Genomic DNA, 21,861 nt, shown 5'->3' with positions numbered 1-21,861 from the left:
TCTAATACATTTAATTCTTGGTGGCAATATAGCCAATCCTGTGATTATTTGTAGCCAGTATTTAGGAAAACAATTTCCCTGTTACATCTTCATTATGGTGAATAGGTACTTCTGCACTATGCTACTTAGCTATTTTATAGTAGTAATGATGTGCTTTTGGTATTTCTAGAGTAATCTGTTATTCTTTGTAGCATTTTAAAAAATAGTTACAGTTCTCAATTTTTATAAAAGATCTATAAGCATATCTCCATGCTCTTGAGAGCATGACTTTTTTTAATGGAAATATGGTATGCTTTAGACGTTCTTTTGACTCGAATTATTTCTAAATTACATAATTTCTTTAAGTAATAAGTGTTGTGAATATCCTTACATAAAGATTGAATATATGAAATTCTTTTGGAATAAATAGAATAATTTTGACCCGAGTGGGAAAATAGGAGTAAAGCTGGAAAGGGAGGATGGGCCAAAGGGTTTTAATTTGGAAAGTAGTAGGGAGCTATTGAAGATTTTGAGCACCTGAATGACATGGTCAAAATAGTGGTTTCTAGGAAGGTCCCATTTCTTTGGTGGTTGTTCATACCCCAGCTTTCTTTTAAGTTATGTTTCAAACAATTTGAAGCAACTCTTCAGAGGAATAAAATAACCAGTTTGTTCTGAATTACATGAATACATGAAAAAGCATTATTGTTTTATCTGGGTATAAAATGATCATAATTTGCCATTGCTAATGGCATTTTCAGTTTCTTTTATTATATTTGCAAAAATATGAGATTAGACAGCTTTAATATTTTACAGCAAAGGTTAATAAGATCTTAATCTTGAGTTACAATTTTAGGTCTTCACATATGCCATAGGTAGTTTTGGAGAAAGATTTCTGGGTTACTAATTACATCAGGTATCAAAAATGTCAGCAGCAGTTAAGTGTCTCCAGGCATTAAATTACATATGTCTGAATTTAATAACTAGAGAGGAGAATTTATTGTTCTTTAGGACTACATAAAAGATTGCAGAATTGGATTTGATCATTTGCAATATATTGCAAATTGGGATTAAAAAAACGAATATCATTTAAAAATATATGAGAGTACTTGATGAGTTTAGAAGCTATCTTTGTATAAATACAGTTTTCAGGTTTAAATTAGTTTTTTAAATGTTGAAATTTATTCAATGAAGAGAGCCACTTGTTTCAGTGACTATTAGAATAATAGAAACTTGTTTCTTTCCATAATTTAAATGTGTCTTTGTGTCTTTAAAGCATTATAATGTACCTTATCATCTTGCTGATAGTGGAAGATCATTAGTAATAATAATGATGATAATAATAATAATGGGGCACCTGGGTGGCTCACTCAGTTAAGTGTCTGCCTTTGCTTCAAGTCATGGTCCCAGGATCCTGGGATCAAGCCCCTAATTTGGCTCCTTGCTCAATGGGGAGCCTGCTTCTCCCTTTCCCTCTCCCTCTGTCCCTCCCCTGGCTCATTCCCTTTCTCTTTCAAATAAATAAATAGAACCTTTAAAAATAATAATGATAGACGAAAAGCTCTAGATTTGTAGTGTTTGCACAAGTGTTGGGAGGTGGAACTGGAACAGTCATAATGCATTAGTTCCATATTAGCAAAATAAAATGAATAATGGCTTAAGCAAGAAAAAGACTTGCCTTGTGTGAAAAGCTGTGGGTCAGTATGGCAGCTCAGTGATACTGTAAGTACAGAGCCTGGCTCTTGACTGACTTCTCCTCCATCATCCTTAGTATGAGATTTTTATCCTCATGGCTGCAAGATGTCTAATGCCCACCCCCTGGGTATCCACCTTTCAAGAAAAAGAGTGAGGTCTTAAAAAAAAAAAAAAAAAAAAAAAGTGAGGTCTAAAGCATGCCATAAGCACATGTCAGCCAGGTTTTGTCCTTTTTAATTGCTTTCCTGGAATCTCCTCCCATGGATTTCCACTTACATCATTTGGATAGAACTGAGTCACTCGGTGTTTCCAACAGCAAGGAACTATGGCGAATCATTTTAGTTTTTCAGCCTTTGTAGAGTAGAAGGCAAGGGTGAAGGGTTATGAATGCATTTTAGGTGCCTAATCCATAGTCTTATGATAAGGAAATATTCCAGTCTGCCTGAGGACTTATTTTTAAGGAAATTTTTATTATATTGGGATATAAGCAAGTAATTGAAAAGAATATGGATTTCCTCCTATTTGAAACGGACAAGGAAATAGAAAGGAATCTTCTGGGTCCCTGAATTTACAGTAGGTGGACAGAAGGGAGATACTGGAGCAGTCATACATTCAGTATAAATAGAAGCACGTCATGTCTTACAGAGCCCAATATGCAGGTATCTGAGGGAACTATGGTTCAAGGCATTAGGAGATGTCATAGTATTTCAGATTTGCCTGAAAGATAAGAAATAACAAATCCCTGAAGAGCGTTCAGCTAATGGTTGGAAAGAATCCATAAATGATCATTTGGAACTCTTAATCAGAATGAGTATATTCCTATCAGAAGGTTATGTGGTGTCAACTGGCAACTTGCAGTTGGCAGCTGCTGTAAGAAAGGCTTTAGATAGGGTCAGCCATACCATAGATTATGAAGAATTCACCTCCTGGATTCTAGACTTTATCTCTCTGTTTTGACTTGAGTGGTACTTTTCTTTCTCTTCACTGCTACTTCCCAGTCAAAACCTCATTTTCTGAAAGATAAATAATTTGTATCAGGTTTCCTCAATTTTCTTTTTAAACATACCCTTAAAATTAAAGAGGCACTTTGAAAATAAAATAACCCTATTTTCAAAGAACTGTCAGTATAAGAAAAGAGGCATGGAAACCAAATGTGTAACACTGGAAACTCGTGTAACACGAGTCTATGAAATACTTTGCTCATACACAGAGAGCCAAAGCCTTTTGCATATAGGATCTATACTTGTTCCATTAAATCCCACTACTCTAACAAATACTGGACCGAGTGGTATTCTAATAATTAGAAGACAATTTGAGAGTAGTGGTACTGGAATCAGTTTAGAGCAGAGGCAAGGATAGCTCTGAAACTATAGGGATATGGGATCTGAATGGAAGGATGACCTTCATAATAAGATCAGCCATGCTCAACTTCTAAAATTGAGCCTGATTCAGAGGCAGTGTGCCTTATTACAGAACCTAGTGAGTCTCCCTACACTTTCAGAGTAAAGGTTGGAGCAACTGAATGCAGGAAACACTTGGTGGAGGGCAGATAATGTTGGAAGAAAGTACAATATATAGAGAACTCATTCCCTGTCTAATATTGCAGTGCTAAACAAGCATATAGAAGAAATGGAAACAGTCAACTTTCAGAGTTTGTTTTTTTTTTTTTTTTAAGATTTTATTTATTCATGAGAGACAGAGAGAGAGAGAGAGGCAGAGACACAGGCAGAGGGAGAAGCAGGCTCCATGCGGGAGCCCGACATGGGACTCGATCCCAAGTCCCCAGGATCACACTCTGGACCGAAGGTAGCGCTAAACCTCTGAGCCAGCCAGGCTGCCCCAGAGTTTTTGATGAAGAACCATACCAAAGGTTCCCAAATCATTTCATTAGCAGGATAATATTTTGTCATAGAACTGCCTTAAGGATAAAGATGACCAAGCATAATATCCTGAATGATTGAGTCCAGGACTTGGATCAGTTTCTACAAATGATCTGAAACCACACTGTTCAATGGAAATCAAATGTATGCCATTTAGGTGATTTTAAATTTTTCTTGTAGCCACATTTTAAAAAGCTAAACAAGTGAACTTATTTTTAGTAATGTTTTATTTGAGCCATGTACCCAAAACATCGTTATTTCAACATGTGATCAATATTAAAAATGAGAGTGTTTTTTTCCTTTAAAGTCTTTGAAATCTGGTGCGTATTTTACAATTATAGCACATTACAATTCATCCTAACCACATTTCAAGTGCTCAGTAGCCACATGTGCTAGTAGCTACTATGTTGGACAGCACAGATCAAGAAGAAGGATGGACAACAGAATCAGATTTGCACATGGCACTAAACTTTTCTAAGATGCTCCAAGTTAAGAGGAACAAAATGAAGAAAAAGCTCTTAGGACAATTACATAAGAATTCAAAACTATGTTTAAAATAATTGAGATCTAGGATCGTTATAGAAATAAATACATCTTTGTGCCTGTAAAGCAAGAAATTTCAGCTTTTCATGAGAGTAATGTCACTAAATGAATACACTTATTTAAAAACCATGAAATTCTCACAGAATTAATTATTTGTGCATTTCTGGTTTCTATAATACAAGAAATTTATGAGAGCTAGATAAACTAGATAACATCGGGAGAAAAGTAAAATTAAAATGGCAGCGAGATAGTGATATGTAGTAAATGAATGGGGAAAAGTGATCTTCAGCTCAAAATACAAAGATGGGTAAATGATTAATGGAAGCATATAAATACAAAAAGTAAACAGCAGAATGATCAACAAATATACTGAACAAGGAACTAAGTCTGAGGGGCAATGAAGATAAATCTTATGTCCCTGATGATTGATGATCAGATGACATAAATGCTAAAAGAAAGATACTTAAAAGGTGTTTGACAATTCTGCATACTACATACTTGCTAATATACTTCATAGATAAATATGCTGTATTCTTTTTGTGTTTATGTGTACTGTACCTAGTAGAAACCCTGGTATGTTCCAGTTGTGCAGTTAGTGTCTTAGGAGGGTGAAGGAGGATAAGTGATCATTTTGAAATACAAATCTGGGATAGGCCCACTATATTTCCTGCTTATGCTGGATGCTGTAGCCCCTGGCCTACAAATATCAATTCCTCCCTTGTCCTTCCAGCCTAAGGTTGATGGTGACTTGTGACTTTTGCTAGTATTTAAGTTGCTCCACTGTCTCCCTGTTTGATTTTCAGTTCTATCATTGAGTAGCCATTCCCCATTTTTGAAGTATGTCTGCTTCAAATACTTAGATGTTTTCTGTTTCCTTATTAGACTGTGACTGATATATCAACCAATCATCGTTCCTCTAAAAAAAACTTTGCCTAATGAGCATGAAATGCCTTGGGAATATTTCTCATAGTTGGGAATTCATATTTATATTTGTGTGACAATTTTATTGGTGTTAACTTCACCAGTGTCTTTCTTTACAGACACTGTGATTGTTTTTGCTTTTAGCACTTGGCATTTAGTGGGTATTCAGTAAATGTTTCCAGGAATACTAAATATGACTGACTAGCTGGGAGCTTCTATTTACCCTCAACCTTTTTGCTTCTAGACTTGTAGATTTCAGCATAACTTAGTCGCAAAATGAGATTTACTGCTCAGTATTCCTTCTGTTAAAAGCCTGGTATTTACAGTAAGAGTTTTAGTTTACAAATGTGGTACATAATGGTTTAATGGCATTATTAAAAGCATTAAAAGAATTTCTTATTCTAAGTGTATATGTATAGTTCAGTGTAGCCTAAATAAAATAACTGTGATCTTAAAATTTATTTGTCCTACTTCCTTTTTGGTTTTGGAGAGTTTTAGAAGTCTTGCTGAATGATAGCTATCCAGATCTATCTGCAAGTTGTTGAATATACACACACAAAGAGTCAAAAAGAGTTACCCTAAAGAACTGTGATTTCAAGTAGGAACTGAGACAGACAAATGTATAAATACATTAGACTAGATGCTTCAGAGTTGGCATTTTGGTGTGTTTGCTTAAGGCCAGATGCCTTGCAGATAGCATTTTGGTGTTCCTATTTAACCATTTGCCATTTACAGTCTTCTTAATCTTATCAAAAGGAAGAAAAAGATTAGAGCAAATAAAGCTTTTTTGAAAATGCCAGTTTTTATGAAACCTCTGGTTTAGTTCAATTTGATAATATTTGTGAATACAGGAGAGACTCAGTGGAATTTTAACCATATGTAATGTTCTATAATTTGGCTTCTTAAGTAAACCAGATGCCTTTTAAGCTTTAGGAGTAAATCCTATGGAGCATTTCCACTCTTAAAGTTCATTTTGGTTAAAAATGAGGGATGCAGTTATCTGTTTCATATTTTCTTAGTGTGTTTAATATGATTGTGAAATACTGTGAAAAGAGTAGGAACTTAGGTTAAAATATAGAAACATCAACTCTCCAAATCAGTATAAGGCACCATGTGAATATGAAATAGAAGCTGAATATGAGGCGTAAGCAATGAGAATATGGTCTTCTCTTTAAAGGAAGATAAGCAGTGAGGAAATAAGATCAACAGTATGGTGAACATCAGTACTAACAGCATTTGAATGCTCTAAGAGAGTTTCAAAACTAAATATTATGAGGGGAGATGGTATTCTAGGACAACTGGGAAAGAATAGGAGGTGACAGTTGAGCCAAGCTTTCCAGGTATATGTAGTATTTTGAGATAGTAAGAGGAGGACATGAGGTAAAAACAAAGAATGAGAATGTTTGAGTATGTTCAGAATACATGTTGTCCAGATTAAATAAAGACTATGGTAGTACAGGAAAATTATATAAAACAACAATAAAAAGATTGGACCATATTATAGAAATGCTTTAAATACCAGACCAAGAAGTTTAGCTGTTACTTTCCAAGACAGTAGGAGCTATGGAAGCTTTTAGAATGAAAGCAATCTCATCAGAATCTTGCTTTAAGGCGGACTGGCTCTGAATTTGAGTCTTAGCTAGGTCACTTATTGGCAGCATGATCCTAGTCAAAGCCCTCAAACCCATCTCGTCCACAAATACTTTATTTCTCTATAAAATGGGACTGATCATGCTTCACATGGTTGTAGGAGGGATAAATGAAATTCTCTATATTAAAATGTCTAGTTCAGTACCTGGCATATAGCACATAGTAACTACTAAATCTGGCAACAAATAGGTAAAGGTAAAGTCAAGGATGACTTGACAAAGGAAGGGTATGAAAAGTAGAAGTGAGGGACAGTGAAAGGCTGAACCAGAATGGCGGTAATGAAAATGGAAAATAGGATCAATATGGCTTGGATACCACTGGAAATAAAGAGTGGATTTGGGGAGAGTGAGAGACAAAGCCAGAAAGATGAGCCATGAGTTAGGAAGAAGAGAAATAATGTCTCATTTTGTTTGTGTTGGGTTTGAGGTACGGTGGTTATCAAAGGTCAATAGAGAGATGGAATTTTTTTCATGTGCTGCTTTGATCTATTTTTTTGTTTGTTTTTATATTTTCGATGCTGTCATATAAGGCCTTAACACACTTTAGTTAGGGTTATATGCTCTGTTTTTAGACCTCTTTTTTTAAATAGGATAAAGAGAAGCAGAATGGTTTCACAAAGAAGTAAGAATCTATTTTTTAAAAGAGTTTTTGAGAATAAGTTAAAATAATATTAATAAAACTTTTAACACTGTTTTTGAATTGTTTCTCAAGACCCTCTAGTTTACTGTGGTCCAAGTAACACTCATTTACTCAGTCCATACTTTGTCATGAACTAAAGCATCCCATTCTAGACACAGTAGCACCTGCCCACAGAAGCCCACTTAGCCAAGTAGCTCATTTCCTGAGTCATAGCCTTGGGTGCAGGATGCAGAGCTAGGAAATAAACAATTAGAAAAGCGTTGGGTGTTACCAGAGATCCTGCAGTAGCATATACCTCCCTGCCCACATGTGTTCAGTCTCATGGTCATTAGGAGCAATTTCTTGTGCCAGTCATGATTGTAAGACTCTGTATGCAACAACTATTTAAATTTCTTAGCAGCCCCATGAGAATAGGCTGTCATCTCCATTTTATATAGGAGGAAACAGACACAGAGAGAAAGTAACTTACCCAGATCCCCCAGGTAGCAGCAAGTGGTGAAGACAGTCTGCACACCCCAGGCAGTGAGGCTCCAGAGTTGGTGTTCTTAATTACTGTACCATTCTCACCACTGTTGGGTTCAGATCTGGCCTCTTTGACTCTAGTTCTCTGCCTTTGGAACAAGTTATTCCCTCGTCTCTAAAATAGATTTAAAATAGTAATAGTACAAGGTTTAAATATCTGTAAAACATTTGGCACAGTATCCAGCCCATAATAACTATACTAGTAACTATTATCAAACTGGACCTAAAATGCCAACTCCTTTGCTCCTATGTTTTTAATGCTGACATTTTATGTATTCTTTTAAATCCTTCCTATAACAACATGGAAAAGGACAGGGGAATCGCTTCTTCAGTTGTGGGATAGTGTTTTTTGTTTATTTTTTAAGACTTAAGGGCCAAACAGTGACTTTTAAGAACATTAGCAAGTTTAAAAAAAAAATGTGTCTAATAAGGGCTCTTGTAAGAGATCAGCCAGCTGCTGCCCATCTCATGTGAGGATAAAACATGGACAAGCATTTAAATTTCAGGAAGGTTTAAGATAAACCAAGAACCTGTAAGGAATAAACAGCGTTAATATCATAGCATAGGAAAAAGTCTAGGTATCTGTAATTAACAGCATAGTTTTAGAACATTTAGAAAGTAGTAATATCTGGGGCTAAATAGATCTCTAGCACTCATTTTTTACATTTTACTGTAAATGTGAAGTTCTATTGTTTAGTAATTTAAAATGAGTAGGCTAAAAGTAAAACTAGGTTGAAGTTTTTGTTCTTCAAACGGGCAAGGGCAAAGGGCAACAATGATCACACTTAACTCCTTTGTCCTGTTAAGTCAGTCTTTTTTTTAGTATTTCCATAAGGTGCTATGTATTTCTCCATATAAATACTGAACATGACTAGTTCAAAGCGGGTTTGGGACAGCTGTGTTTCTCATTTGTAAGCATGTTAATTTACATGGACATTGAATCATACTAGACAAATAAGTGGTTATATTTAAAAGCTGCTTATATATAAACAGTATGCTCTATACTGGAAAAGATAAGAATGTTTTACTAATCATTGTAAATAAGACTACCTCTGGGTAATTCGTTATATTTCTTTAAAGGTTATCAAGTGACTCGTAGACTATGGACAGATGGCTCGTTTTCTAAATGAATGATGTGTGAATTATCTTTCGTAAATTCGTCAATACTGAGAATGTTGTTAGAAGTCTGAGTGGGAAGCCATTGAGCATAAGGAAGTGTAGGTATCATGAAGCAGAATTTTAATTCCTGTGTAATACATTATGTGTGAAATTTGAGGAAATACATATTTAAGAATAAAATCAACAGTTTCTGTAAGATAAAATTGATATCTTTGGAAATTGGTATGAGCTATATTTCTTACCCATATAAAAAAATCAGAAGGCTATAAAGAAAACAACGAAAGCCAACCATAATCCCATTACCCAAGAAGACCACTGTTAACTTTTTAGAAGAACTTTATAAACACAAGCATATACACACTATTCACAGGTTATGTTTATGGTTCCTTAAAAATGAGATCAGGTGGCGCCTGGCTGGCTCAGTGGTTGAGCATCTGCCTTTAGCTCAGGTCATGATCCCAGTATCCTGGGATCAAATCTTAGATCAGGATCCGCACAGGGAGCCTGCTTCTCCCTCTGCCTATGTCTCTGCCTCTCTCTGTGTGTCTCTCATGAATAAATAAAATCTTTTTTAAAAAATGAAATCACGTCTTTCATAATCACCTTTTTTTCCTGCTTAATAATGGTATGCTGAGAGCCTATTTTTATTTCCATATACATGTCTTACTGTTTTTATTTCTGCCTGATACACCACTATGTGTGTTTATCTAACCGGTGTCATTTATTGATGAATGTGTGGACTTTTCCAATTTTTTGATGTTGTAAAGAAATCTGTAATGACATTCTGAGTATATCCATGCACATCCATTCTTTAAGTCATGATTTGGCATACTTTTTCTATAAAAAGCCAGACAGTAAATATTTTAGACTTTGCAAGTCAGATAGTTACAGTCACAGCTACTCAACTCTGCTGTTCTAACCTGAAAGCAGCTACAGACAATAATTAAATAATATGGCTGTTTTTTAGTAAAACTTCTTTAAAAACAGTCCCCAGGTTACAGTTTGCTGGCCCTTGATCTAAGTGATTCTTTGGTCAGACTACCAAAAAAAAAAGGCTATTGGTACACAGTTGCAGTCCACCTAGAATATAGTCCGTAGATTGTATGTGTTAATTTTTCTGACTTTGATCTCTGTACTGTGGTTATAAGAAAATGTCCTTGTTAGGAAACACTCAAATATTTAGGGGCAAAGGAGGCATTATGTCTGCATCTTATTTTCAGATGGCTCAGAAAAAAAAATATGCAGAGAGAACCAAATGTGGCAAAATGTTAACAACTGGGAAGTCTGGATTCAGGATAAAGTGGAAATCTTTTGTACTATTTTTGCATCTTTCATCAAGTTGGAAATTATTTCAAGATAAAAGTCAAAAAAAAAAATCTGACTCTTTAATAGTTCCTTAGTAAGATGTAAATCCCCCTGCAGAAGTACAGTGATAGTATATGAAGCTGAAGGTAGACTTGGTGATCTGAATCGGAGCTATTTGACAGAGAAATTTAAATGGGCAACAATGTTCCACTCTGTTGTTTCCATAATAACTCAGACTCTGCATACTTCTCAGAGGTTTTTATTTCACCGGAATGGTTATATAAAATTTAAATTAGTTCCAAATCATAGCATTAATGGAGACTTCAATCAGATTTAGAAAGAGAGAGAAGAAACCTAAGTACATTGCAGGTAGTTATTTTGATATGATTTCTTTCCTAACAGCCTTTGAACTTAGAGGATCATTTTTAATTTTTGTTCTTAGATCTCTGTTTTTGTATAATGGACTTTACTTTTTCAGCACATTTTCTATATCTTTGTTGTCTCTTAGATGAGATGACCAAAGGATGCAGTTCTAATTTACCATCCAGTTGCTTGAGACCAGGTTATCAGAGAAGTTTCCAAGCTGGCATTCTGTTTTGAAGATTGAGGGGCCTCGTTGTATTTTTATTTTCACTCCCAAAAGGAGTCTTCCTGTTCTAGCCGAGGAGAGACCATGGAAGTGCCTAGATTATTCTAGTCATTTATTCCTATAGTTTCTTTAATTTTGACAACCAGTGTGATAGATGCTAGTATTCACTGTATACACATAAGACCCACAGAGGCTAAGTCACTCATCTGAGATCTCCAAACTAATGCACATTAGAAACCCAGCACTGAATACATGCCATCCCAGACATTGCAGTTTTTCTTCAAAAAAGACTTTTGAAACCACCCTAGTGCTAAGGAGGGGCTGATTCCAGTGTTGCTTTGTTAACTATCCATTAAGAGCTGGTTACTAAAAATTGAGGCATTCTACTGACAAACTGTTCACATGTAAAAATCAAAGTGAGAGAATTTAGGATTTATTCACTGTACTATTCAAATATGCCCCTTTAAGAATTCTTTTTTTTAAATAATTTTTGTGTATTGGGATCCCTGGGTGGCGCAGTGGTTTGGCGCCTGCCTTTGGCCCAGGGCGCGATCCTGGAGACCCGGCATCGAATCCGACGTCGGGCTCCCAATGCATGGAGCCTGCTTCTCCCTCTGCCTGTGTCTCTGCCTCTCTCTCTCTCTCTCTCTCTCTGTGACTATCATAAAATAAAAATAAATAAAAATAAAAAAATAAAAAATAAAATAAAATAATTTTTGTTCTCATTTGGGACAGGAGCATGAAAATTTAGTTCTGCAGTAGCACTTCTTTACCTGACAGATTCTTTTTCGTTTATCTGGCTTATAAGTTTAAGAACTGTTCTAATTTAAATCTTTATGAAGTAAATTTTAACTACACGTCTTTGAAAAGTTCTTTAGGAGTTGATAGTAATTTTAATGCCAAGAGATAAAAACAAGATATTTGCCGTATTTGTTTCCAGAGTTATATACCTTCTTTGAAAAAGATAGTATGATTATGTACAAATTGTGAATCCTCTTTACTCATACGAGACAGTTTCAGAAAAGACTGCTGATAGATATGGTGCCTCCTCTTTCCTGTTAGATGAGGGTGGACCTAAATAGAAGGTGGCTGAGAATGTAGTTGAGTTCTCAGGAGCAGCACACAATTGCTCAGTAGTTGAGGGTCCCATGCAGTATTTCAGTTTGCATCTTCTGTGTTGTCAAACCTGTTTGTGCTTAAAAGTAGGTTGGATCGGGCAGCCCAGCTGGCTCAGCGGTTTGATGCCACCTTCAGTCCAGGGCATGGTCCTGGAGACCTAGGATGAAGTCCCACATCGGGTTCCCTGTATGGAGCCTGCTTCTCCCTCTGTCTGTGTCTCCGTCTCTGTCTCTCTGTCTGTCTCTCTCTCTCATGAATAAATAAAAAAAAAAAAAAAGTAGGTTGGATTGATATAGAATGACCCTTTAGGAACTCTCTATTTTCTTTCTTCCCGTATGTGTCCATTTTCATTCTAGAACCTAGAAATTGTTTTATTAACTTCTCAGAATTCTAATTTATCAAAATGTGCTTTATAAGCAGCTGTCGAGTAATAGTACTCTAGTTCTAGCTCTGTCACTTCAGAATTGAGCGAAATGTTACTTGTGTTACTTAACTCAAAGAGAGAAAATGGCTGTGAACATGAGCATATGCTTCTCCTTGTGGTAGGATCGTCACTTATTGTTGTGATTTTTAAAAGTGATGGGTGGTAAAATATGAAATCTGGCCCAAGATCTTCCACAGCATGTTGTTGCTACTTCTAATTGAGATGGACGCTAAGCTGTTGGTTTCTAGCCTGGCAGTAATTTGTGCCCTGTAACCATAAGCAGATTGGTCTGACATCTGGTATTCAAAGAAATGACCAGAATGTTACACCTCTGCCACATTCTGTGCTGAGTATGTAGTACATAACGTTACCCTTGCATACAGCTCAGTAATTTAATATAAAAGTTCTAGTTTTAGAAATCCTGACTTCTCAATTGTAATTCAGAGTTTAGGGAATAAATCTTCAGTACTGTAATCATAATTTCCTAGATCTCTGATACTCAGAATTCAATTGCCAGAGCCATAAGCAAGCCACCTAAAGTAGTCTAGATAACGGCCCATCAAAAAAGGAGATTTTTAGTTACCTTCTGAAAATCTTCACATCAGAGTTTGGGCTACTTTGACCAAAGGATCTGTATTATATTCTCATGAACATGGGGACCAGATTTTTCAAACTCAAGTGACTTTCTGACAGAAATGTTTGCTGTATTAGTAGAAGAGTTTCTGAAGAAAAGTTTTCGAATTTGAATGATTGCAGAAGATCCAGGGTATTCAATTGGCATAAACAAAATAGTTCTACTTTCAGGCATGTATTTTCAAAAACTTACAAAATTTATAAGCTAATTGTTTTTAGAGTCTCTGCACTTGTTATTCTAATTTTATCCCTGCTTAGGATGTGTACCCAAACCAGAGGGCACATCAATAAGAATAGTGCACTTTTCTGGGGTAATAGGAATTAGGAAGCCAGGCTGAACCCTAGGTGATGGCAGTTTTTTAAAGGAGAGGAAAACAGGTCAAATCTCTGTGATCTGTGAGGAAGTAGGTGAAGCTAGAGAACTGGGATGGTACAGAAAAGAGTCCTGGAGGAGGGTAGAGGTGTTGCTAGAAACATGAGTATCCCACATCAATTTGTGCTGTAGAGGCTCTTAGCCAGTCTTCAGAAACTCATAGTATAGTTGAAAGAATGTATGTTTTCAGTTTTTAAAAAACAGTAGGCAACAAAACCACTGCAAATCAGTACAGCAATAGTTGAATACTGCAGTAAGTAGGAAATTCCCATCCAAAAAATATTTAATGTAGACAGCTCCTCCTTCAGAGGCCTCCTCTTGTAGAGCCAGATGCTTGTCACTTAGCTGTCTCCCATCAACATGCTTCTAAAAAAAAAAAAAAAAAAAAAAAAAATTCCTATAGGAAGCTCTTCCTGTTCCAGACCATCACAGCCCTGACATAATCCACTCTCTGGCCATCTGGGAAGAGCCGAATTAAGTGTAGTTTGTCTTCCTTGTTTAATCTTGTTGTCCTGGGTCTTTGGTGGCTGACTCAGGGTCCTTACCACCCCCCCCCCCATCCCTCACCCCCACCCCCGTACAGAAAGAAAGGGAGAAAAGGAAATTAAGTTTCAAACCACCCAGATAGGTGGGAAAGAAGTAGTTCATAGACCTTTCCACTTGGATGCTGGCCCTGCAGCCAGGCAAGCAACACCGCTAGGCTGAGCTCACCTGGAAACTTAGAGCTAACGGTTGTGTCGCCCAAGTCAGACCTGTTTCTGTGCTTCTCACCATTTTGTCCATCACATGTAGACATTCTCTTTCCTAACTACCCACTAGGGAGTCTGTCAGAACAATCACTCTAAGTCACAAGTTCCTCATCTCAATGGCAGATTGCCCTGAGAAAAGCAAGAACTGTATGATTTTTTTTAGAGCCTCAGTCTTCATTTAGTAATTTATGAAGTGCCTCTTTCTCAGCATTCACATTTTGGTTAAGTAAATAAAGTGTGTCCATGGAAGAATTCTATTTTCAAACTACTTTGGTTTGTGTTTTATGGCCTTGAGCTTTAAGTTTAGAGTACCTGAGTTCAGAATTCAAAATTTGGATAATTTGGAAATTTGGATAATCTACATCAGTGACCGATAGAAGGAGAAGCTCTTAATGGTTTACAAATATATGTATATTTATAAAACATTTTTGTGAATAGTATATCTTATAACAAATAATCAAACTTTGAAACAATTTGAAACCTCTTTTGAACATTTGACTTTTTAGATTTTTTTTTTTTAGATAAACCTTCCCCTTTGTTCAAGTATTTGTAAAATTGGGCGTTTTTTCAAGGTGCATGAATGATCAGTGTGGATTAAATATTATTCAAGTTTGCAGTCACATTATAGTGTTGATTAGCACATCCAAATGCTTCTTATACCATAGTTATTATTTATTAACGTTTGAATATCTTGGGCATAACATTGGTGGTGGAATTGATTCTCTTCCTTTCGAAAGATCATTTAGTTGAATGAAACAAGGTTTCCTCCCTCTTCACATGGGAACTTGTCAAAGAGCTGTAATACTAAACTTCCTTCATTTCTTCAAATATGCCATACTAGCTTTCATCTCCTCCCTTCAGACCCACTGCTCTCATTGTTAGACACATTGCCTCTACTCCTGACCTGGCTTCCTGATAAACGTACTGCTCCTTCAAGTGCCAAATTAAATTTGTCTTTTGTCCCCGTTACTTTCTTCCTTGGTAGCTTTGCTGTAAGTTTTGTTAAATGTCTATTTCTTAGATCACCATTGATTTTTTTCTGAAAATGTTAACACCATTTCATTTTGGGAAGGAGTTACAGAATACATGCTCTGAAGACCATGAGCATCTTTTTAAATTGTAATGAGAACTCTGGTAGAAAAGGTATTGGTTTACATTATGGACCAGGGAGACTAGGAATGATTATTTGCAGGACACCTGAGTGGCTCAGTGGTTGAGCATCTGCCTTGGGCTCTGGGTGTGATCCTAGAGTCCTGGGATCGAGTCCCACATCAAACTCCCCATGGGGAGCCTGCTTCTCCTTCTGCCTATGTCTCTGCCTCTCTGTGTGTGTCTCTCATGAATGAATGAATAAAATCTTTTTAAAAAGGGAATGATTATTTGCATTGAAAAGCCTGCTGATAGAAGTTCCATTATATACTGGCGTTGTGACATATATGTGTACAGATTGTTGTGTCATTTCTCCCATCCCTGCCCCACTACTCTACTAGAAAAAGCTGGGAAATAATTCTCAGATGTCTTTTTCAGAAACATATTTGATGAAAGAATACTCCAAAGAATACCTGGTCACAGTAAATTAGGGTCTTTGACTTAGTGATCCTTTTTCTTGTACTTCTGGGGGTTTTTTCCCCCTCAATGTTAAAAGCTTGTATAAAACAGAACTTCTAGTTTGTAAAAGAGCTATATTGATGTGTTATTAAAATATACCCTTTTCTTATCCATTGTATAAAATTATGTGCATATAAGGAAGAAATTTAAAATCAATATGTTGTTTTCCCCCCAGGTGAAAATACAGCATCCCAGCTGAGTCCAAGAAAGGCTAAAAGGATGTCAGAGTATGAGAGCTCTTAAAGGTTATCTTGGTGTTTTTACTAAATTGCTCTCCACAAGATAGATGCACATACAGCTAGAATTTTTTAACCTGTGTCTGACATTATTGGTGAAGTTAAATGCAGGCTGTCTGCAATCTTGTATATATTGACTTGTGATTCACTGCATGTAATTGCTGTTTAGTTAGTATGTGTCAGTAGTTCTTGACAATTGATAAACTTTTTTTGTATGTAATTCAGAAAATACTAGAAATAATATTTCTCCTCCAGTTAAAATCTTTTTGGTTTTAACGAAATTCAGGCCAGTTGACACAGGCTAAGCCACAGAGGAAGGTTTTCTAACTTTTATGATGTATTTGTAGCTTTCCAGTTTAGTAAATACAGCACTTTGAGCTTAATCAGATATTGTCTATAACACAGTGTTTGTTAAGTTAGAACTTGTTTGCAACAAATACCTACTAAAACTAGCTAAAGTAAAAAAGGGGTACATTTTTGGTGTTGCATAGATGCCACAGGTGGATATAAGGGCCACTGTTCATGGTTTTGTGGGTTAGATTTGGCTTAGCTCTTAGCAGGAGTGCAGCTAGGCCTTAGAAACAAACTGGAACCAGAAACTAAACCACTGTCAGGCCTGTCTTTCCTCTCTGCTTCTGGTTGTTTATATACCTTATTCACTCTGCAGACTGGATTTGTTTCTTAGTTCATAGGAAGATTCACAGATGGCCTATAGCAACACTTATGTTTGTCCCATTCAAGGAATCTCTGAATCTGCATTCCCACCATCCAGGAAGGAACTCTGATTGGTCCAACTTGGGTCAAGTATGTGCCCTGGCCCATATAATGAGGCAGAGCAGTAGGACCATATTATATAAGCATGGCCATTTCCCACCATAACCATACTGGGAATTAGAGAGTTGCAGAGATAGACCCAGAGCAAGGGAGAACATGACAAACATTAGTATCTGCTAAGCACATAGTAAGCATTTAATATGTACTAACTTACTAATTCTTACTTCTCTTGTAAAATATCAGTCATGCCACAAAATACAGGTTTAAGGGAGCTATTTATTTATTTATTTATTTATTTATTTATTTATTTATTTTAAAGATTTTTTTTTTAATTTATTCATGAGAGAGAGAGGCTCAGAGACACAGGCAGAGAGAGAAGCAGACTCCATGCAGGGAGCCCGATGTGAGACTCGATCCCGGGACTCCAGGACCATGCCCTAGGCCGAAGGCAGGCACTAAACCTCTGAGCCACCCAGGGATCCCCTAAGGGACATATTTATAACAAATAATAAAATAGGGATGCCTAGGTGGCTCAGCAGTTAAGCATTTGCCTTCGGCTCAGGGCATGATCCTGGAGTCCCCCCACCTTAATGTCTACCTAGATTTGTTACCACAGACATTTCCCCTCTACTTTCATCCCCCTTTTCTTTTTTTAATAAAGATTTCCTGACCAAGGGTACCTGGGTGGTTCAGTCAGTTAAGCATCTGACTCTTGGTTTTGGCTTATCCTGAGATTAAGTCCCATATTGGACTCCATGCTGAGTGTGGAGCCTGCTTAAGATTCTCTCTCTCCCTCTACCCCCCCTCCTAAAATGGATTTCATGCTCAGCAGCCCAAAGGACAATATAATACTGTTCCATGTTCATTTTTTCTCCATAATACTTTATTTGGTCATAAGAAATACAGTTTTTTCTCTCCCTATAAGATGAAAACTTACAATTTTGTGAAAAAGTAGATAAATACTACCATTTAGGCCATAATTCCTACCTTTTTGGAAGTAAGCCCACTGCTTGAGCCCATTGTATTTTTTTAAATTTATTTATTCATGAGAGACACAGAGAGAGAGGCAGAGACATAGAGGGAGAAGCTCCCCTGTGTGGAGTGTGGGCCTCAGTCCCAGGACCCCAGGATCATGACCTGAGACAAAGGCTGATGCTCAACCACTGAGCCACCCAGGTGCCTCTAGCCATTGTATTTCTAATGGGTTTGAACTGGCTATTGTTCTTTTACTAACTGTTGACACCAGTCACCATCTTTGTCTTTTTTAATAAGACAGTTTTTTAAATTATTATAAACTTAGCTTCTCAGTCTTGATCCTATAAAACTAAATTAATGTTTGCCCAATATAAGATAGTTTCATATTCTAATGTCCTGAATTGATGTTTGTGTCATAATAGTTTGCCCTTGTTTCCTTAGCTACGATATTGAATTCATTCACAACAGAATGGTTTTTAAAAAATTTCCTTTTGTACTCCCATTTTTAACTAGCAGTACTAAGTTTTGCTAATAACAATAATAATAACTGAGCCTTTTCAGAGCCCCGCATTTGAGATGGAGATTTCATTTTACCAATGACATTCAGTTACATTTTTGTTGTTGTTTCTATCTAGCATTCTTTAAAAAAAAAAAAAAAAAAATTTATTTATGAGAGAGAGAGGCAGAGACAGGCAGAAAAAGGAGAAGCAGGCTTTGTGCAGGGAGCCCGATGTGGGACTCGATCTTGGGACTCCGGGATCACGACGTGAGCCAAAGGCAGACGCTCAACCACTGAGCCACCCAGGCATCCCAGTTACTTATTTTTTTTTTTTTTTTGTAACTGTAACCACTATCACACATAAGAAAATTATTAATTCTTTAATTTTACCTAATAATCTATATTAAAGTGCCCCCAATGTCCCATAAATATTTTTATAGCCTTTTTTTCTTTCAAAACTGATATCTGATCAGTATTCATAGATAATATTGGGTTGTTGCATCTTTAGTCCCTGTGTCCTGTTTTGTTTTGTTTTAATCTAAAACTAAAACAGTCTCTACCATTGAGGGGGGGACAGTGTTGCAAGAAGTTGATTTCTCTAGTATTATCATTTCTTCTGCATTTATTAACTGGCTTCTTTTTGGCAGAAGGCAAAGGGTGGGTATTCTTCAGCTGGGTACTAAATAATATGTAAACAAATGGATAGATGAATTTAAGAGCTAGCCGCCCAAGCCATACTTACATAAATTCTGCATTTACAGTGAAAGCTATGTTGTTGAAAAAAAAAAAAAAAAAAAACTCCAAAGAAAATCAAAAGGCTTGAGATACCTGGGTGGCTCAGCGGTTGAGCGTCTGCCTGCCTTCAGCCCAGGGCGTGATCCTGGAGTCCCAGGATTGAGTCCCACATTGGGCTCCCTGCATGGAGCTTACTTCTTTCTCTGCCTGTCTCTACCTCTCTCTCTCTCTCTCTCATAAATAAATAAAAATTTTAAAAAAGAAAAGCTCTACAAGACAAAAAATATAGTAATAAATGTTCGCTTTACAATAAACATTTATTTAGTTACAATAATTGTAAGCAGTACTGCTCGGTAGCTTTTAGAATCAAACTTGATACCTTAATTTGAGTTAGAAAATTAATAGTTAACACCTCTGATGGTAGAGTTTAGAAGGTAAAGAGCAGAGGTGAAGGTGATATTAGAGTCCTAATATCAAGAAAAATGAAATAAATAGAAATATAAGTGTATTAATTAAAATTATAAAGAGGATATTTAGAGCAGCTAAAAATAGTGATGTAACTCTACTATAATTTTGAGAAAGAAAGGTGGAGCTAACATCCTTGTCTGTTACAGTGGGAAGTCAGCAGATTGTCTAAAATTTGATACATTGGGCAATAACGTATTCTCTAGGGGAAGAAAAGATAATCCCTAAACAACTACAAAAGTTTAAGGGTAGTTTCTATAGTGTGGGAGTAAGGGGCTTAAAAAGAAAGGACTGTTTCTTTTTAGTATGTTATTTTATGTATTTGATTTTTTTTTAACCACATGCAAGTATTTGATAAAAATTAAAAGTGTATTCATATTCTTTGGTGATTTAACAGTACATAAAATTAAAATGGGTTACATTTTCAAGTGTTGGGTTTTTTTTTCAGATACAGTTTGTTCTTATAGTTATGTCTAGTTTAATTCTGTATTCGCAGTGTAGTATTTCCAGTTATCTGTACATTTGATTGACATAAGTTAAACGGAAAAACTATCTAAATGTTGTTCTCCTTCCTGATTGACTTAAGGACCATCCAAATTCATCCCAAGTTGTTTTTATTAAATTAATCAATTTGGAAAACTAAGGGCTATTTGAATGCATTATCAGTAGTCTATATATTTAAGCATCTTACAACAAAAATGGCACATTGAGGATTTGTTTTTTGCTTTATTTTTAATAGTGAATTTATTGCATTTAAATTATACTGTAATAAAGCTGAGTGTACAGTTGATAAATTTTGGTAATTGTATGCAGTCATGTAATCTTTACCCCAGTCAGGATATAGAATATTTCCATTCCCTGAAAATTTTATTTCTGCTACTATATGCCCTCAATCTGCTGTCTCTGACCCCCCTGTCCTTGACAAGTACTAATCTGTTTTCTGTCACTCTAATTTTGCATTTCCTAGAATTTCATACAAATTGAATCATCATGAGCATATGGTCTTTTGTGTTTGACTCCTCTTATTCCACATGTCTTTGAGATTTATCTATGTTGTATGTGCTGTATACAGTAAGCCTTGAAATCAGAGTATAGTCCTATATCCCTGTTCTATTTAAGGATGGGTTTGAATATTCTAGGACCTTTACTTGCCTTTGACTGTGCCTCTCCAGAGGCCTGCAGAGATTTCTGTTCAAATCTGTAGATAAATTTGGGGAGAATTGGCATCTTAACAGTAATGAGTTTTCCAGTCTGTGATCATGGTATCATTCTCCATTTATTTTGGTTTTCTTTCATTTTCCGTTGCAGTGTTTTATAGTTTTCAGCATACAGGTTCTACACATCTTTCATTAAATTTTTTTAAAATAAATTTTTTATTGGTGTTCAATTTACCAACATGCAGAATAACACCCAGTGCTCATCCTGTCAAGTGCCCACCCCCCCAGTGCCCGTCACCCATTCACCCCCACCCCCTGCCCTCCTCCCCTTCCACCACCCCTAGTTCGTTTCCCAGAGTTAGGAGTCTTTATGTTCTGTCTCCCTTTCTGATATTTCCCACACATTTCTTCTCCCTTCCCTTATATTCCCTTTCACTATTATTTATATTCCCCAAATGAATGAGAACATTTAATGTTTGTCCTTCTCCAATTGACTTACTTCATTCAGCATAATACCCTCCAGTTCCATCCACGTTGAAGGAAATGGTGGGTATTTGTCATTTCTAATGGCTGAGTAATATTCCATTGTATACATAAACCACATCTTCTTTATCCATTCATCTTTAGATGGACACCGAGGCTCCTTCCACAGTTTGGCTATTGTGGCCATTGCTGCTATAAACATCGGGGTGCAGGTGTCCCGGCGTTTCATTGCATCTGTATCTTTGGGGTAAATCCCCAACAGTGCAATTGCTGGGTTGTAGGGCAGGTCTATTTTTAACTCTTTGAGGAACCTCCACACAGTTTTCCAGAGTGGCTGCACCAGTTCACATTCCCACCAACAGTGTAAGAGGGTTCCCTTTTCTCCGCATCCTCTCCAACATTTGTGGTTTCCTGCCTTGTTAATTTTCCCCATTCTCACTGGTGTGAGGTGCTATCTCATTGTGGTTTTGATTTGTATTTCCCTGATGGCAAGTGATGCAGAGCATTTTCCCATGTGCATGTTGGCCATGTCTATGTCTTCCTCTGTGAGATTTCTCTTCATGTCTTTTGCCCATTTCATGATTGGATTGTTTGTTTCTTTGGTGTTGAGTTTAATAAGTTCTTTATAGATCTTGGAAACTAGCCCTTTATCTGATATCTCATTTGCAAATATCTTCTCCCATTCTGTAGGTTGTCTTTTAGTTTTGCTGCTGTATCCTTTGCTGTGTAAAAGCTTCTTATCTTGATGAAGTCCCAATAGTTCATTTTTGCTTTTGTTTCTTTTGCCTT

The 21,861-nt window shown here is 36.4% G+C and overlaps 2 protein-coding genes across 14 annotated transcripts in view; one reads left to right on the top strand and one right to left on the bottom strand.

Annotated features, from left to right (window-relative positions):
• SLC18A2 (solute carrier family 18 member A2) overlaps positions 1-21,861 on the bottom strand; it is a 115,077-nt gene that overhangs the window by 35,152 nt on the left and 58,064 nt on the right. For 2 of the 6 annotated variants that reach the window (XM_038578921.1, XM_038578919.1), the window contains 2 exons: positions 7,777-7,944; positions 2,398-2,687 (listed from right to left, as the gene is read on the bottom strand). The gene's annotated coding sequence lies outside the window, so the exon portion shown is untranslated. The other 4 variants (XM_038578918.1, XM_038578917.1, XM_038578916.1 and 1 more) reach the window with 4 other exon arrangements.
• The window catches only part of PDZD8 (PDZ domain containing 8), a 95,006-nt gene that overhangs the window by 43,108 nt on the left and 30,037 nt on the right, over positions 1-21,861 (top strand). The window lies entirely within an intron of this gene.

This window comes from Canis lupus, chromosome 28, assembly GCF_011100685.1.
Source record: "Canis lupus familiaris isolate Mischka breed German Shepherd chromosome 28, alternate assembly UU_Cfam_GSD_1.0, whole genome shotgun sequence".
Taxonomy (NCBI): Eukaryota; Metazoa; Chordata; class Mammalia; order Carnivora; family Canidae; genus Canis; species Canis lupus.
The sequence above is the reverse complement of the archived record's forward strand: the minus strand, read 5'-3'. Positions and strand labels throughout refer to the sequence as shown.